The sequence below is a fragment of the Eutrema salsugineum genome, unplaced genomic scaffold, assembly GCF_000478725.1.
Source record: "Eutrema salsugineum unplaced genomic scaffold, Eutsalg1_0 scaffold_8, whole genome shotgun sequence".
Classification (NCBI taxonomy): Eukaryota; Viridiplantae; Streptophyta; class Magnoliopsida; order Brassicales; family Brassicaceae; genus Eutrema; species Eutrema salsugineum.
In genome coordinates this window covers 11,829,014-11,842,081 of record NW_006256414.1, presented here as the reverse complement: position 1 = coordinate 11,842,081, position 13,068 = coordinate 11,829,014, and positions in this window count along the sequence as shown.

Sequence of the window (13,068 nt, the reverse complement as noted above, 5' to 3'; positions counted from 1 at the left end):
CTGATCCATGATGTGGATTCAGCTACTTGAGCTAAGGAAAAGAGTGGTAAAAACAATGGTTCTAGCTCAAGTATGTATATTGGTATCCACAAGCTTTTTCAAACAATGCATCACAAGATATTTTCAAGTCAGGTTCAAGGTTCCCACTTAATTAGAGTTGAGTTCAATTCAAACTTGCTTCTCAGATTCAAATCATTTCAGACTTTGCAAGCACAGAAAAAGATTCACAAGCATATTCAATTCAAGTTCTCAAAGTGATATACTCTCTAGAAAACCTATCATTACTCCCTGCAAGATGCAACCTATATGCAAATGCAATCTAGACTCAATCCTAAAAAATGAGAATGCAACTACATGATCATTTTTTTGGTTTTTATATGCACTTAGATGAGACTACATGAATATGCAACTAAAATGTGACTCAAGACTCAAAGTGTAAAATAAGAAAAGAGAAAACATGATTAGTAAAGGATGAAACTCCTCCCCCACACTTAAATAACACAGTCCCTTGTGTTATAAAAGTATGAGAAAGAAGTGAAACCAAAGCAAACAGGCAAAATGCAAAAGAAAAAGAAAGTCTACATGCTATTTACAAGGTTTTGAGTGTTTACCTCAATCGCTGAGGTCTGATCCCAAGTAATGGGATGGATTGGAGGTTGAACATGATGGGGTGGAATATCTGGGTGGGCTGCTCTCAGGTGAGTCTGGTTGGAACGCTGTGGCCGGATTCACCCAATCTTCTTTTCCTGGTGGTAGCGCAAGGTCATTGGCAGCTGTGCTTTCTCCCACCTCTTCGCTTGTATCTCGTTTGGGTGAGGTGGCTGGAGCTGTGAGCTTTTTAACCTTCTTCTTAAGCTGCCTAACACAGTCAACCAGCTTGTGGATCGTTTTGTCTTGCCATTTGCACCATTTCTGAAGGGTGTTAACTCTGGAATACAGCTTCCTTGTGTGATAGTCAGGCTCACCCCAAAAGTAAGGATCAAAGTGATACCTTCCTGCTCCCATCCTTCTTTCAAAATCTCTTGGCTCCTCATGCTCACAACCAGGGGTCCTAGTTGTGTCTTCCTCTTCAGCTGGCTCTTTACCCTTAGAATTAATTGGCTTCTTACATTTGGGAATTGGAGGGTGAATGGCTGAGTTGTAGAGCTGATCCTTGAGGACAATAAAGGAGACATTGTGCCTTTCTGTGAGAGTGGTGATGGCTGGGTTTGGCAACAGAACATGAACTTTTTCATCTTGCAAAAGCTTGAAGGTGTACAAGAAGTGTTCACCATTGCTCTCTTTTAGAAACCCAACCTTGGTGAGGGTAACTTCATCAATCAACTCAGGCCTGACTGCAACATTATCAAAGACAAAACCTCTTGCTTTCAGAATCCTTGTCACTAGCCATCCATTGTGTAGTTTAGTGAGCTTCTTTCTTTTACCCTCGCTCCAAGCAATGTCCTTGTAAATCAGCATTTGGCGTGCCAAGAATGCACCGCTAGAAGGGATGTAATGTGGAAGGCGAAACTCTCTCTTGCTCTTCAAGTGACTGATGAGAGGATGAAGACCCATACCCAATAGCTCCATGTCGGCTAGATGCACCACTCCATCATTGTGCTTGGTAAAGAACATTTGGCAAAGCGCCTTGTGAGCATAGCGGATTGCTGGGTTTCTTATCCATGAACTCTTGCATCTTCCTCCTCTGAAGCTCCCAAAAGCAATTGTATCCCACAAGTCAGTAATCATGTGATCAGGGTATGTGAACTTCACTGTCTCTTCCTGTGCAGGTCTTGTAAAAGCAAAGATCTCATCAAGTTCTTTGAAGCTTACATGGTGTTGTGCACCATCTATTTTGAACTCTATGTGCCCAAGACCATTGCCCTCTTTGATTCTTGCATCTCTAGGGCCATATCCACAAACTTGAAGGGATGCAAGAAATTCTTGTGTAACACCATCATGAGCCACATCTTTCATCTCAAAGAATCCACCAAACCCCATGTTGTTGAAAATGAGCTGAACCTCTTCAAGAATACCCATCTTCCTCAGCAGTTCCATATCAGGGAACTTGGTTTGCTGCACTTTTGCACTTCTGAACATGTCAAAGTAGTCATCAAAAGTTGGCTCTCTGTCCTCAGAACCTGGCTTTGCTTTCTTGGCCCGCTTCAATGCTGTTTCAGGGTCACTCTCTGTTCCTTCTTCATCCTCAGCCACAACCACCTCTTTTCCTGCTCTGTGAACGACCTCAACCAGTGCCAGCTCTGTACCAGAAGTTTTTGAAGTGGAGGCCTTTGTTTTCTTTGGTGCAGCAATCTTCTTTGTTTTCTTCTCAGCTGAATCCTTTGGCTTTCTCCTCCGTTTCTGTTTCTCGAAAACTTTGTGCCCAAAAGGCAAAATCTGCTCCTCTGATTTCTCTTTTTTAGATTTCTCCATGGCTGCTTGTCTTTTTGTTCCTCCCATCCTGCATTTTCTCAAACCATTGTAAGCACCAAAGCAAGAGAACAACAAAAGTTTTTTTTTAAAAAAAAAAAATTCACCAAGTTCATGAGCAGCACCAATCGATTTTTCTTTAAAAGAAGGTATTTCAAGCTGATTAAAAACTCATTAAACTCAAAGAAATGGCAAGAAGCAATGCACATAAAGAGTTCAGCTTGAAACACAATTTCTAAAAAAAATCGATTCACATGATGATTTTCAAGAAAATTTCTCAAAAATTCCAAGAACAGGTCATTCTCAAGCAAGATTCATGAAATCCCTATCCATTCTACTTGCACAATACTCACAAAATGATTCCAAGGTATCAAGAAGTCCATTAAAATCGATTCCATTTGCTTTTCTCTGTTCATGAACAGTACACTAAAGCATGGAAAAGGTGAGTTTTAACAGATTAAATACCTTGGAATCTTCAAGTTTCGAGTGTAAAACGGATGTGCAACAAGAAACTAGACAGGAATACGAGTTCAATGCAGTTGGAATCACTCAATTTGATGCAGCAACGAGAGAGATATGAAAGTTTAGAGTTCAAGAATGGAGAAGAGAGAGCAAACTCGCGATGAAGAAGAAAGAGTGGTGGGGAACAGCTGGCCTGGCGCGTCTGTTGACCGGTCAACGTCCGTACGGTCAACTGGAATTCAAATTTTGGATCGCGCCTCTTTGACCGTGTCACATGCCCATGTCTATCACTCGAGGATGCTGTATCTTTGCCGCGGTCTCGACTTGGTCGTGTCTTCAGGCCGTGGCAAACCCCGAGCATTGTCCTTCTTCTTTCTTCTTGCCACGGTATGATTGTGTCCCCGTGGCAAACCCCTCGTGGCCGTGCTCATTCCTCGGTCAAACCCTCAAAAACTTTGCCACGGTCAAGCCTCCAGACCGTGTCTTGTAGACCGTGGCAAACACCGAACCTTGGCCGCTTCATTTTTGCTTTGCCACGGTCAGGCCTTTATCCCGTGGCAACCCCTAGTGGCAAACCCCGAGCATTGGACGTTTCACCTTCATTTTGCCACGGCCTAAGCTTCTTCCCGTGGCAACCAAGTCGTGGCATGGTCCGAATGTTGCCTGGTCCCCTTTTGTTCTTGCCTCGGCCTTGGTGTGTTACAAGGCCGTGGCATTCACCGAACACATGCCTCCTTTGCCACGGTCTGGCCTTGAGACCGTGATTATCTCCCCGTGGCAGCACAAAGACACTTGCCACGCCTTGGTTTTGACCGTGGCTGGCCCCCATGTCAAAGGCCGAGCACAAGCTTGTCTCCATTCCTTCATCTCTTTTCATTCTGCATTCACTTTCCAAAGATTCAGACTCACACCTGACACCTGTGAACACTCAACAGACCCATCAAAACATCCTAAAACATAAAAAGAAAAGAATCAAAAGATCAAAAGCATATTTACAAAGGGTAAGCTTGGGGTGTCTCCCAAGAGCACTTTGTTTAATGTCTCTAAGTTTGACTTTGGTAACCTGATTAGCAGGCTGGTGGATCAAGAAGGGAAACTGATGTAGCTTCCTCCTTCCCTTGTGAAACTAAGTAATGCTTGATTCTCTGTCCATTCACCACAAATTCCTGACCATTCCTCCCTTCTAAGACAATGGCACCATAAGGCCTTACTTCAAGAACTTTGAAAGGTCCAGACCACCTAGACTTGAGCTTTCCTGGAAACAACTTAAGTCTGGAGTTGTAAAGCAAGACCAAATCACCATGCTTGAACTCTCTCTTCAGAATCTTTTGATCATGCAGAACCTTGGTTTTCTCCTTATAGATCTTTGAGCTTTCAAAAGCCTCAAGCCTAATCTCCTCAAGTTCATGGAGTTGCATGATCCTTTTCTCTTGAGCTGTCTTGATATCAAAGTTTATAAACTTCACAGCCCACATAGCTTTGTACTCCAACTCAATAGGAAGGTGGCAGCTCTTCCCATATAGCAAACTGAATGGTGATGTTCCAATTGGAGTTTTGAAGGCAGTCCTGTAAGCCCATAATGCATCATCTAGCTTTTTGCTCCAATCTTTTCTGCTTGAGCTAACAGTCCTCTCAAGAATGGCCTTGATCTGTCTATTGGATACTTCAACCTGGCCACTAGTTTGAGGATGATATGGAGTAGCTATCTTGTGTTTAACTCCATGCTTTCTCAATAGACCTTCCAGAGTCTTGTTCACAAAATGGGATCCTCCATCAGAGATGACAACCCTTGGAACTCCAAACCTTGGGAAGATGATGTTCTTGAACAGCCTCACTACAACCTTGGAATCATTGGTAGGGGAAGCAATGGCCTCAACCCATTTGGACACATAGTCCACAGCAACAAGTATGTATTGATTTCCATAGGATGAAATGAAAGGTCCCATAAAGTCAATCCCCCAGCAATCAAAGATCTCAACCTCTAGAATGGGGTTTTGAGGCATCTCACTTTTCTTAGATATGTTCCCATGCCTCTGACAGGCATCACATGCTGAAACCACCAACTGGGCATCTTTGAACATTGTAGGCCACCAAAACCCACTTTGAAGAACCTTTGCCACAGTTTTGAATGCCCCCATGTGACCTCCAAAGGCAGAACCATGACATTCTTGCAACACAGGTTGCATCTCCTCTTCAGCAAGACACCTTCTGTAAAGCTGATCCTTGTTCAGAACATAGAGGTAGGGCTCATCCCAATAGTATCTCTGGACATCTCTGAATAATTTTTTCCTCTTGTAGGCATCCAATTCAGGAGGCTCCACCCCACATGCAAGATAGTTCACTATGTCTGCAAACCAAGGCATCCTCCTTTCTTGAATGCTATCTACTTCCTCAAAATCCAAGTATGAATGGAGCACCATCAGAGACTCTTCAGGCAAAGCATCATCTATGGGAACTTTTTCTTCAATCCTCAGCCTTGAGAGATGGTCTGCAGCCCCATTCTCAATGCCCTTCTTATCAAGCACCTCCATATCAAACTCCTGGAGCAATAAAACCCATCTCAACAGCCTTGGCTTGGCATCTTTCTTGGTCATCAAGTACCTGAGGGCTGCATGATCAGTATACACAATGACCTTTGATCCCACCAGATAGCTTCTGAACTTATCAAAGGCAAAAACTATTGCCAGCATTTCCTTTTCAGTTGTAGCATACTTCTCTTGGGCAGAGTCAAGTGTTCTACTGGCATAGTAGACCACATGCAGCTTCTTGTCTTTCTTTTGTCCAAGTACTGCTCCAACAGCAAAGTCAGAAGCATCTGTCATGACCTCAAAAGGTAGAGACCAGTCTGGTGCCTGAACTATTGGTGCACTAACCAATGCCTCCTTGATCAACTTGAAGGCTTCTTCACATTCAGCATCAAAGATGAAATCCACTTCCTTACACAACAGTCTTGTTAAGGGCCTGGCAATCCTTGAGAAGTCCTTTATGAATCTTCTATAAAACCCTGCATGACCCAGGAAGCTCCTTATCCCTTTAACTGAAGTGGGGGTTTGCAAATTCACCATCACCTCCACCTTTGCCTTATCAACCTCAATACCCTTTTCAGAGACCTTGTGCCCAAGGACTATTCCTTCTTGCACCATGAAATGACACTTCTCCCAGTTCAGCACCAAGTTGTGCTGCTCACATCTCTCCAACACCTGTGTCAAATTAGAGAGACAATCCGAGAAGGAGGAGCCATAGACACTAAAGTCATCCATGAACACCTCAACTTTCTCTTCAATAATGTCAGAGAAAATGTGCATCATACACCTTTGAAAAGTAGCCGGTGCATTACATAAACCGAAAGGCATTCTCCTATAAGCATAAGTGCCATAAGGACATGTGAATGTTGTTTTCTCTTGATCTCTTGGATCTATGGGAATTTGAAAAAATCCAGAGTACCCATCGAGAAAACAAAAATAAGGATGATTAGCTAACCTTTCAAGCATTTGATCAATGAATGGTAAAGGGAAATGATCTTTTCTAGAAGCAGAATTCAATTTCCTATAGTCAATGCACATGCGATGTCCAGTTATGGTTCTTTGAGCTATGAGTTCATCCTTATCGTTTTTCACCACTGTGATCCCACCTTTCTTGGGCACAACGTGAACAGGAGACACCCATCTTTAGTCAGAGATTGGGTAAATTATCCCTGCCTCAAGAAGCTTTAGTATCTCCTTCTTAACCACTTCCCTAAGGTTGGGGTTAAGTCTACGTTGGTGCTCAATAGAGGACATGGCTTGGTCCTCCAGGTGGATCCTGTGGGTGCATATATCAGGAGAGATTCCTCTAATATCTGCCAAGGAATACCCTATGGCTCTCCTGAATTTCCTTATTTCACTAAGTAATGCACGTTCCTCATGCTCCAGCAAGTTATCATTTATGATCACGGGAAAAGTAGAGTTTAGGCCTAAGAATGCATACCTGAGCCCTGTTGGTAGAGGCTTGAGCTCAACAGAGGGTGCATCCGCCTCATTCCAGTCCTGGTCCAGGTTGCTTTTGCTGGTGACTGATTCCTTGATAGCAAAGACTTCAGAGCCTCTTTGTTCCAGCTCCAAAAACCTTGTTTCAGGACCCAGCTCTCTTGCATTGTCCAGATACAGCTTATACCCTTCACTTGCTTCAGCCAAGAGCTCACTCTCTCCTTGTTCTTGAGTTAGAGCAGCTTGAAGAGGATCCTCAGTGTTCAGTTCCTCAAGCAACTCATCAGCCAACTGGTCCATTGTCTCCACATAGAAACATTGACCTTCAATGGTGGGTTTCTTCATCATCTCATTCACATCAAACTTGAGCCTTTCAGACCCAAGTTGAAGCTCTATTATCCCACCTCTCACATCAATGATGGCTCCTGCAGTTGCTAAGAATGGCCTGCCCAAGATGAGAGGATCTACTGGTTCCTCATCCATTTCCAGCACAACAAAATCTGTTGGAACTTCAAAACCACCTATCTTGACAGGTAGATCTTCCAACATACCTACAGGCAATCTAACTGATCTATCTGCAAGGATAAGAGAAATCCTTGAGGGTTTGAAAACTCTAAAGCCCAACTTCTTAGCTATGGAGAATGGCATCAAGCTGACTGATGCTCCTAAATCACAAAGACATCCAGAGAATAGAAGAGGTCCAATGGCACTAGGGAGTGTGAAGCTCCCTGGATCAGTTAACTTCCTTGGAATGGACTTCTTCTGGATGATAGCACTGCATTCATGACTTAGTACTACCATGCCTTGAAGCTCTTTTGTCTTGTTCAGAATTGCATCCTTCAAGAACTTCCCCATCTTTGGCATCATTAGGAATGCATCAATGAGAGGCATTGTGAGTGGTGTCTCTTTGAGTGCCTTCTCAAATACAGCTCTTGCCTTGTTCACTAGTTGCTTCTTAAATCTCCCTGGAAATGGGAGCTTGGGTTGGTATGGAGGTGGTGGCACATACTTCTTCTCTGGTTCTGGTTCCTTTGCTACCTCTTTACCTTTTTCTGTCCTTGGTTTCTCAGCAACTTGATCATCCTTTAAGGCTGCCTCCCCCTCAGGTTGATCATTGTCCTCAATGATCACTTTGTTGTTCTCAATACCAGGTAATTCCTTGCCACTCCTCAGTGTAATTGCTTTGGCATATTCCTTGGGGTTGGGTTCTGGTTTTCCAGGTAGGTGACCTTGGTTCCTTGAGCTTGATGCCTGGTTTTGCTTCAGTTCCTTGATTTCCTGCTGCATAGTCTGTTGACCCTGAAGTAGTTGTTGCAGAATACCAACCATATCTGTACCCATCTGTGGCTGCTGTTGGACCATTGGTGGCTGAAACTGTTGTTGAACCAGCGCCTGCTGTTGGAACTGTGGTGGACCAAACCCTGGTGGTGCCTTTGGCTGCTGTGAAGTGTAACCAGTGCCCTGAAATGGTTGCTGTTGCTGACCAAAACTCTGATTCTGACCAAATTGATTCTTGGGTTGGAATGACCCTTGAAAGTTGTTCTTGGGAACAAAGTTCTTTGGAGCTTGAGAATTGGGATAGACCTGGTCTTGTGGGTTAGCTACATTGGTGTTCCTGTAAGAGAGGTTTGGATTGGCATTACCATACTGATATCTTTGGAACCTCTGATTCCCAATGTAGTTGAGCTCCTCTTGGGTAAGACCTTCTTCACTTATGTTCTCAAAAATTTGAGAAGGTTCCTCATACTCTCCAACAAAATGCATTGGCTTCTGAGTGGTGAATTTCAGCTTGTCCAATTCACTCCTCAACTCCTTAACTTCTCTGGTGAGCCTCTGTTCTGAGCTTGAACCTTCAGACCTATTTGATCTGTCATAGTCTTCACCATAAGTGTCATTGCTCAATGCTAAGTTCCTCTCAGCCAAGTGTGTGTTTGCCGAAGATGTGTAAAGGTTGCCACGGTCAAGCCCCCAGACCGTGGCATTCAGACCGTGCCAAAACCCGCATGTATGTGAAGTCCTTCCCAGCCAAGTATATGCTTGCCACGGCCAAGTCTCAGGCCATGGCATTGAGATCGTGTCAAAAGTCGAAACTGTGTAGAAGTTATCTCCAGCCACTTGTTCATTTGCCACGGTCAAGTCCCAGACCGTGGCATTAAGCTCGTGCTAATCGCCAAAGGTTGCAAGATGTTGCCACGGCCAAGCCTCACACCGTGGCATTTAGGCCGTGTCAATCGCCGAACGGTTGCTAAGTTCCTCTCAGCCAAGTGTGTGTTTGCCACGGTCAAGCCTCACACCGTGGCATTTATATCGTGTCATTGGCCGAGGGTGAACAAAAGTTGCCACGGCCAAGTGTGGACCGTGGCATTGAAATCGCGGCATGTTTAACTTAGTCATCCTGGGCTGTCTGGACCATCTCGCATTCCGGAGAGTGTAACTTCCTGGAGACCTGTCCGAATTGAGTAATTCCGGTTACAGAAGACAGAGGACTCATTTATCTCCAACTTTGATGAAGGAAGTTTCAGTGCTTGGGAAGTGTAAGGTTTCCTGGAGGGCACATCTTTGAAGCGCATTTACACGACCAGAGGGAGGCGCCTAGACATGTGTCCATTCCGGAGACCGTATCTTTCTGCTCAAAGCTCCGAATTGACTGATCTCGGATGTTCTGGAAAGAAGACTCAAATGTCTCTGATTCTCATGAAGGCCCCGGAAACTGAATCGGCCTGGAAGTGCACCGTCCTTCGCATCCTTCAAGACTGATCTGCTCGGTCCGGAATACCTGCGAGACAGGGGTTCCTTCCGACTAGCTTATCTCTCTGCTCACGCGTCCGAATTCCACGATTCCACTTGCTATGAGACCGTGCTCCAATGCTCTCCAACTTCTATGAAGGACCCGCCGTCTGAATCGGACCGGAAGGCTCCCCGGACAGGCGATTTCTGAGACTCGTTCAAACCCGGAGATTTTGGCCGATACACTTCGTTCGCGGTACATGGAAATGGCCGGTAAAGCTTCCCGCGGTACATGAAAATGGCCGGTGAAACCTTCCTGGCCAGCGAGAATGGCCGAAAATCTCCCAAGACCTAATTTTTCCACTTTTTCACTCTTTGCTCACCATTCCACCTCCTGGATTCATCTTTTCAGCTCCATATTCACCTGATAGACACTCAAAACATGCAAAGACTCATTGGGACCTAATGCATCTCCTAAGTTCTAAAACAAACCCTAAGGACCTAAAATGCATGAAATAAAACATGATTTGGAATGATTTATGCAACCTAAATGATGCAAATTATGAACATATCATCGATCAGGTTTATTCCATCTTTTCAAAACTTTGACACGTATTTTCCAATCTCGTCTCGATGCATGTAACTCATCAAAAAGTTATATGTAGTCATGGGGATAATGTTTTGAAAAAATCAAAGAAATGGTTGGGAAGAAGGATTAGTAATTTAAACCGAAATTAGAATAAATTATTATTTATTAATAATTACAAAACAGACTTGTAAATACCAAAAAATGTGTCTAACAAAACTAATAATGCATCTGGATTATCAATTTTGAATCCTTATACTCAGTCTAATCCATTAGACACCATCTGTATCCAGTCCATCTAATCTCTCCCTAATCCTGAAATTTTAATAACAAAAAACAGATATAGATAAGGTTGGCAAATTACTGTTACGCAATTTAGATAAATCTAAATATTGTTTTTTTTTCTTCATAAATCAATTTAGACAACACAGAAAAACACACTTACCTATTGCGCAAGGTTAAAATTTCAACAATCGATGAATCAGTGATAAAACGGGACACACCATCATCATCATGATCCTTGATAGACACATTCTCTAATATATATATATATATATATTAAAATATACTACGATTTTATAAATAACATATTGATATATCATTAGAAAACAAATATAGCTACACACCAATCGGTTAACACACATATAGAAAAGGGATCTTCGTATTCTCTACACTTATCTCTTATTTCAGTTGCCAACTCACCGTGTGCAACACACTCAAGCATAAATTTTCTATATTTTGACAAATAATGTAGTTAAGAATTAGTTAATTAGACTTTAAACATATAGTTTGAAATATACTTACTCGTCATCTATTATCTTAAATCGAATTGATGATGAAGTCGTTCCATCATCTCACAGCGTCTCCAAGATGCATAAAGGTTTAAATTTCAGCAATCGGTGAATCAGTGATAAAACGGGACACACCATCATCATCATGATCCTTGATAGACACATTCTCTAAAATATATATATTAGAATATTGTTACATAATATACTACGATTTTATAAATAACATATTGATATATCATCAGAAAACATACCCCCGTCAAATGCTACACACCAATCGGTTAACACACATATAGCAAAGGGACCTTCGTATTCTCTACACTTGTCTCTTATTTCAGTTGCCAATTCACCGTGTGCAACACACTCAAGCATAAATTTCCTATATTTTGACAAACAATGTAGTCAAGAATTAGTTAGTTAGACTTCAAACATATAGTTTGAGATATACTTACTCGTCATCTTTTATCTTAAATCGAATTTATGATGAAGTTGTTCCATCCTGATCACAGCGTCTCCAAGATGCATAAAAGCGTTTAGCCATCTCACCGGATAATTCACAACTCAAATTAATACCACTAAATTAAAACACGTCACACATAATCAGCTAGACAGAACAAATAAAATGATAATATACAATTTAAAAACACTCAGCAGACAGTACCGTTTATCCCTCAGACAGAAATGTTACAGTTGAATATGCACCCCATTTTTCGGAATCATATACATCCTTACATGGACTGCCATAGAAAGGAACAGGATGCTCTCCAGAGAGTAAATCACACCACGTCCCAGATCGACTTACATTTAAGACCCGATGATATGTTCATAATTTGCATCATTTAGGTTGCATAAATCATTCCAAATCATGTTTTATTTCATGTATTTTAGGTCCTTAGGGTTTGTTTTAGAACTTAGGAGATGCATTAGGTCCCAATGAGTCTTTGCATGTTTTGAGTGTCTATCAGGTGATTATGGAGCTGAAAAGATGAATCCAGGAAGTGGAATGGTGAGCAGAGCTTGAAAAAGTGGAAAACTTGAGCCTATGGAGGTTATCGGCCATTCTCGCTGGGCCAGGAAGGTTTTACCGGGCCATTTTCATGTACCGCGGGGAAGCTTTACCGGCCATTTTCACGTACCGCGAATTAAGTATATCGGCCAAAATCTCCGGGTGCGAACGAGTCTCAGAAATCACCTGTCCGGGGAGCCTTCCGGTCCGATTCAGATGGCGGGTCCTTCATAGAAGTTGGAGAGCATTGAACCACGGTCTCATAGCAATTGGAATCGTAGAATTCGGACGCGTGAGCAGAGAGATAAGCTCGTCGGAAGAAACCCCTGTCTCGCAGGTATTCCGGACCGAGCAGATCAGTTCTGAAGGATGCGAAGGACGGTGCACTTCCAGGCCGATTAAGCTTCCGGGTCCTTCATGAGAATCAGAGACATTTGAGTCTTCTTTCCAGAACGTCCAAGAGCATTCAATTCGGATCTATGAGCAGGAAGATACGGCCTCCGGAATGGACACATGTCTAGACGCCTCTCTCTGGTCGTATACATGCACTGCAAAGATGTGCCCTCCAGGAAGCCTTCCACCTCCCAAGCACTGAAACTTCCTTCACAAAAGTTGGAGATAAATGAGTCCTCTGTCTTCTGCAACCGAAATCATTCAATTCGGACAAGTATCACAGGAGTTACACTCTCCGGAATGCGAAGTGATCTAAGCTGCTCTGGATGCTGCGAGATGGTCTTGCGACTTGGTTAACCCGCAGGCCTGAAGATGAACGCCTGAATGCTGATGCTGCGAGTTGAAATGTGCGGGTAAACTATCACTGGAAGAGGTCTGGAGCTCCCGAGCAAGAGAAATGCTAAGTCCACAATCGTGCGACTTAGGCATGCGAGTCATCCGCGCCTGGATCTATGCCGCACGATCACTCGGAATTCACTCCGACTTGAGCCTGCGACCTAAGTGCAATAGAGACCAACCCGCACAGTTTCTACATCCCCCAGAAACCGGCTCAGCCCTGCGAGTTGGAGAGGAAGGAGACCATGCCGCAGAAACACTCGCAATTTACTCCTAGATAGGCGTGCGGCTCCGACAAGGCGATTCAAGCCTCACAAGACTGGTAGAGTGACATCG